Source organism: Mustela putorius, unplaced genomic scaffold (genome assembly GCF_011764305.1).
Source record: "Mustela putorius furo isolate JIRA1106 unplaced genomic scaffold, ASM1176430v1.1 tig00537291_pilon_pilon_pilon, whole genome shotgun sequence".
NCBI classification, from domain to species: Eukaryota; Metazoa; Chordata; class Mammalia; order Carnivora; family Mustelidae; genus Mustela; species Mustela putorius.
The window spans coordinates 752,765-759,361 of record NW_025422429.1 but is presented as its reverse complement, the minus strand read 5'-3'; positions in this window follow the sequence as shown (position 1 = coordinate 759,361).

Here is a 6,597-nt window from a genome sequence, read left to right as displayed (position 1 = left end):
ATCACGTTTCAGACATTTATGATTATGTCTTTTCTGGTGGGGCCTTGCTTTTTGTTTTTGTTTCCCTGTTCTCTAATGACAGCTTAATGTAAACTGTTTATGAATCTCGAATTCTCTCTTGGGTCTCTCAGAAAGTACCTCCTTTGTAAAGTCCTCTCAGTAGTTATATAATTCTCTCCATGGGCTATTCTGGCCAAGAACACCTCTCCCAAATAGTACATAATTATTCGCTGTGGCAGGATACATTACAAAAGGATTATATGTTGGGCCGTGAATGTGCATAAGAAAGTCACTATTTCAAAGGTCAGGTTTTATTGGTAAGAAAGCTAAATGAGGATTTTGAAAAATGTTCTTTCCTGCATACTTTCCATTCTGGCTACTTTGTGACCATTGGACTACCTCTCTCTCTTTCTCTCTCTCTCTTTATTTGACAGAGAGAGAGATCACAAGCAGGCAGAAAGAGAGGGGGAAGCAGGCTTCCCGATGAGCAGAGAGCCTGATGTGGGGCTCGATCCCAGGACCCTGAGACCATGACCTGAGCCGAAAGCAGAGGCTTAACCCACTGAGCCACCCAGGCACTCCTCCCTCTTTTTTAATTTAAAAAATTTAAAAGATTTTATTTATTTATTTGAGAAAGAGAAAGAGCATCAGTAGGGGGGAAGGGCAGAGGGATAAGGACAATCTGGCTCCCTGCTGAGTGGGGAGCCTATCCTGGGGCTCGATCCCAGGACCCCGAGATCATGACCTGAGCTGAAGTCAGTTGCTTAACTGACTGAGCCACCCAGTTGCCCCAAATTTAATTTTAATAATAGATTCTATTTAACCTATTATTCCTGAAGCATTCTCATTTGAAGGTGTAACCATTATAAAAGTACTAATGAGGTAGCTAACATTCATTTTTTTCATATGAAGGCCTTCCAAATCTGGTATGTGTCTTATTTATATGAAAAGGCACATCTCAGTTTGGACAAGTCAGCCATTTCAAGGGTTTGGTAGCTACCCATGGCTAGTGCTCTTGTATTAGATAGCTCAGATCATATCTCTGTGAGGGCAGGTTGAAAGCCCTCGACCCCATGGCTGGTCCAGTCCTGCTACTTCCTGGGTCTCTGCGTCAAGGTCTCTTCATTTTTGTTTTGATTGACCTGAACGCTGACATCTTCCACCCCTATGGAATGAGGATTTTAGGAATTATGCTATTTACAGTGCCCAGTACTTGGTCTTTGCCCACCTCTTGGAGACTTAACCCGTCTTGGGCACACAGTGGTTAGCCTAAGACTCCAGAGAACCATGGTACAGATCTCTGGGGCCCTTGTTTCTGCGTAGCTCCCTTTTTTCCAGCGCCCGATACTGTCAGGCCAGCCAGCAGCCTCCTGAGCTCCAATCTCTTCTCCTCAGCTCAAGAAGGTGACTGTGTTCTGCTTTCGGTGTCCTCCAGGGTTGGAGAGTGCCCCTGGACAGAAATTCTGAGCCCTCAAAGGGCTCACCCCATCAGACTTGAGGCCACCTGTTGTCCAGTTTTCTAGTTGCAGACAGACAGCAGAAGGGCAAGTCTGAACCTCGTTAGCCTTCGTGGCCAGAAGCGGAAGCTTCCCTTTGCAAGGTGAAGTCCAGTTAGAGAGCATCGCATGCCCACTCAGTGAGTCCCAGCCAAGAGCTCTGGGTTCCTTTGGGAGAGAGGGGGAAGCTGGAACGGTCCTTGGTGTTGGTGTGATGGCTCTTTGTCTCAGGGTCTCAACCCAGCATGACTGCTCACATGTCCACAATCACGGGAGCCATGTTTCCAAGTCTGACATGATGCCTCGGTTCCAAATCACCCTCATTCGGGTGAACCTGGTCTGGTCCTCTCTGGGGTGGGCATCCTGGGGAAGAGTGCCAGTCACATGCTGCAGAGTAGGTTTTTTAGAAGGAGAGGTCAGACCGTGGGGCAAGCCTTGCTTACTCAGTGAGGACCTGCCATGTACCTGGAGTTCGCTCGCGTCTGATTGCACCAGACCCTTCTTTGCTGTTGAACCATCATGTTCTGTACAACTGTCTGGATAAGGCATACGGTCAACACAATCTGAGAATTTTCCACTCTCACTTCCAAGTGGTGATTTATCTGGTTATAGAAATTTATACTAGTGGATTTGCAGTTTTCCCTCAGCACTTTGAAAATACTAATCCACTGTCTTCTTACATCTATGGCTGCTGAAGAGATGTTTGCTGTGGGTCTAAATATCCCTCCTCCGTAGGCAATCATTGTTTTTCTAACTGAAAACTTTCAAAGCTTCCCCTGCCCTTGTCCTTGGGACTGTGCAGTCTCACTGTGACGAGCTTCAGTGAGGACTTATCTTCATGTGGGGAAATCTTCCATGAGAGAGAGAAGTCTGAAATGTTTCACGATTTCTAGAAAATTCCCAGCTCTTGTCTCCTTCAGAAGGGTTTCTTCTGAAACTCTTAGCATTATCTGCCGAAGTTTCTTGAGTTATTCTTCCTATCTCTCCATTTTTATTTTTACTTCTTAATACAGTTGTCTCTCTAGGTGCATTTTGGGGAGTTCCTCACTACTCTTTCCCAGTTAACTTTTTTTTTTTCATACTCAGTTATTCTAGAATATTCTACCCACTGAATTATCTATTCTGTTGCCTGTGTTTTTTCATTCTGAATATTTCTGATGGTTTCACATTTCCCGCTGTACTTGTTCATTTCTGCTTTTCTTCACGGATGATGTATTATAGTTGAACAGATCTTAGCACACCATTCATGTCCTTGGGGATCTTACACACCATCATTTCAGAGTCCTTTTCAGGAGTCCTTTGATATCTCCACTTTAACTGTGCTGATATCCATGCTGCTCTTGTGGTTTGGCTTTTCCTGTGCGATTTTCCTCATGCATTTCTGAACTTTGTAGGTTCATCTTGAGTGGCCCACCCCGCATTGCCTGCCATGACCTCTCCTTGGCCGCGCTCTTTCCTTGAATTATTGCAACACCTTCCTGAAGGGTCTCGCTTTCACTCTTGACCCTCCAAATCCACGCTCCAAACAGCAGCCACCACAATCTGATTATATCGCTTCCCGGCTCAAAATGCTCCACGACTCCCATTGTTTCTCGAATAGTCTACACTCGGGGTATGAGTCCTATGTGATGCGGGCACGCATGCCTTTCTAGCACCCTCCCTAACACCTTTCCCGCTCTAGTCTAACGCCTCAACCAGGCCAGACCATCTATTGTTCCTCAGAGCTGCTGTTCGTCTTTGCCTCTGGGTTTTTGCCTTTCTGCTTCTTCCCCGTTTTGTCCCCCTACTTTCGGTTTTCTCCTCAGGTCTCAGCTTTAAATGCCACCTGCTATGGAATTGCCCTGCGCCTCGGAGGTATTCACAAATGATGCCCTCTAGGCAGCCGTTTGTCTCTTCCTCGCTGGCCCACAGGGCACCTGAGGACAGAAATCAAGATCGACACAGAGTAGGTATGCATTCAATCAATATTCTTTGACTGAATCAGCGAAAGAAGGCGTAAATATCTACCTAGTCAGTTGTGTTGATTTGTAACTGCATTTTGGTAGAAAAATTATAATGAATGGCTGATCACTCCCTCTACAGGGAGACATTTTTCTTTAAAAAAAAAAAAAAAAGATCATGTCGTTATGTTATCACATGTATCCGAGGCCCTTTGAGATGCTCCCCTCGTCTGATGCCCTTCCAGCCTCATCTCCCACTGTCTCCACTACACCCCGCCAACGCCCCACCCGTTCTCACAGCATCGCTCAGTCAAAACGCTGCACCCTGCGCTATGCCCCTGCCTCCAAGAAACGTCTCGCCGAATCCCTCCCCTACTCAAAGCTCCAGGGAAAATGCTAGCTCCACCAAGGGGCAGTCACCAACTCCCCCACAGCCTCACGTCTCCTGAAGTCACAGTGACTGCCTTCAGGACGTCCCCGGCCATCCCAGCGGGTGCCCTGAAATATCTGACTTGCGGTATGTATGCATCCGTCAGGTCCTTCGGGACAGAAACGGAGCATCTAGAAGGGCTTATGAGAGCAGGCTCTGAGGACAGGGCATTTGGATCTCTGCCATTCCTGCGTTTGGGACCGGGCCCCCTTAGACAAGCCAGTTAACCTCCCTCGGCCCGAGTGTCCTCACCTCTAGAAGGAGAAGCAGATCCACAGCTCTGGAGTGAGCTTACCGCATCCGGAGTGCGTAGCCCGGTGTCCAGCACTGGTAAGTGCTGAACGGAGCTCTGCTATACAGACCTCAAGCTCCAGGGTTCCACGGGCCCTGCCAGCACTGGTGCATCAGTAAGGTCGCCATGGGACCCTTGACATGGATGCTCCAGGAGACCACACGCAAAGCTAGTGATGTTTGGCCATGCCTCGGCTGTCACACAGAGCCAGGACTTGGCCGCCAGCCCTGGGATTCTTGGCGCCACCGCTTTAGAGTAGAAAACACGTCTACTGCAGAAGACTGCCAAGTGGCCACTGGGAGGCAGTCAAGGAATATGACCAGGGCAGTGGGTACAGGTGAAAGAAGGTGCCTCCTTTCTCATCCCAACTCCCTGAGGCTGCAGCTAGGGCGACCAGACAGCAGAGCCCGGGGTGCGGGAGACCTGTGCTTGCCAACCAGCAAGTAGCAGCCGAGGATTTCTTGTCCTCTGTGGCATCCTCGCATGTCCGCTGCCCTCCGTGCTGTCTGAGTGTACACCTCCCTCTCTCGATGGCAGGAACTTTTTTTTTTAAAGTTTTATTTATTTAAATAATGTCTGCACCCAACATGGGGTTTGAATTCACGACCCCGAGATCGAGAGTCACCTGCTCTTCCATCTGAGCCAGCCAGGTAGCCCTAGATGGCAGGAACTTCAGATCTGTCTCCAAAACCTGGCACCTGGGTCCTCCTCAGCTTCATCCCAGCCCGGCTGATCACATCTGAAAAGTCTCCCCAGCAAAGCTGAGAAACACAGCTGTCTAGCACCAGGTCGAATGCTTGACCCTCCCACGCACCTCTTCTTAGACCGCTTTGGAGGTAGGATTCTCTCTTCCGTCTTCGAAGGTCAAACGTCACACTCTTCCGAGGCTTTGATGAAGGCCACGTGTCTGATGAAGCCCTCCCCGGGGTGTCGGGCTCAAGATGCCTTTTTGACTCTGCCATTCTCAGAGCTTGGGCCCCCGCCACTCATCAGGGCTGATATGCTTCCTCCCCTTTGGTAGAGCGGACAGGAGACCACTGCAAAAAGAGCCCAGTACAGCGCCTGGCTCACGCCACCATGAAACCTGCTTTTCCAGCGATCACTTTCATCGGAACTGACACACAGTTACACAGCTTATCACCATAAAAGCAGGAAGGTAGGAGTTCTGTCTGCCCAATCTCCCACATGTAGGGATTTATGAAAAATTTGCTGCACAAATGACCACGCAAATTAGAGAGCCAGTCAATCCCTAATTCATCATGGAAGCAACATAAGGAGCAAAAGTGTGGGTTTTTTGTTTTCTTTTGAAATTATGATTGTGAAGCACAAGGCAGCAAATGCATTCATTGTTTTTTCCCCTTAATTCTGAAGCCAGTGTAGTCACTTAGAAAATTCAAGTAATACAGGTAAGAGTAAGGAAGAAAGTGCAAGGTAACCTGATCCCACCGACCAGAGATAACCACTCCCAAGAATCTGTGGGTATCTATACACACAGAGAGTTAAATAAAAGTGACCTGCTGCTGACTATGCTTATAGTCTGGTGGTTATTCAATGATGGGTTATGCATGCTGTTCCATAATAATAAATATGAAACTCTCTTTTTAATATTTAAAAATATATAACATCCACTTAGGTGGCACAGGATTCTACCACTTTGAGGTATTGTGCTTTCTTAAGATACAAATGTTATCGTTTGCTTTGCTAAAATACGAGTGTTGCATAGGAATATGAAGATATTTAGTCACTACGGACATTCACCCTTAAGTTCCTATTTGACTTACTTAACCTTGAACTAAAAGCTTGGTGGGGCGGGGTGCCACCTAGGGGGCTCAGTTGGTTAAGGGACCAACTCTTGGTTTTAGCTCAGGTCATGATCTCAGGGTCCTGAGATCGAGCCCCACATCAGGCTCAGGGGAGTCTGCTTGGGATTCTCTCTCTCTCCCTCTGCCCCCTCCCCTGCTTGCGTTCTCTCCCTATCTCTCCAATAAATAAATAAATCTTTAAAAAAGGAAAAAGAAAAGAAAGAAAAGACTTGGTGGGGAAGTGCAAGGAGACAGGGCCCTAGAACATGGGCACTGCGGAGGCGGTACCCTGGGAGTGAGGGTGGTTTGTGGGGATCTCACAGTGCGTCCGTCTCCTTTAGCTCCTGGGACACTCATTGCTGCCACAGTAGGGCAGGACACTGGCTCTGGGCACCACGAAGAAGCCACGGCTTATGGTCTCCCTGGAAGCCAACAAGAAAAGCCCAGAATTTATAAACATGCAAAAAGTTAGCCTTTGCTTCATACTACCACCCCCGGGCAGCTCAAAATGGATACAGAGATACTATTCTTACACGTAACGATACCCACTCATTTTTAAACACACACACACACACACACACACACGCCTTGTTGTGCATCCTGTTTAGAATGGATCTGGTATGGAAAAGGAGTCCGT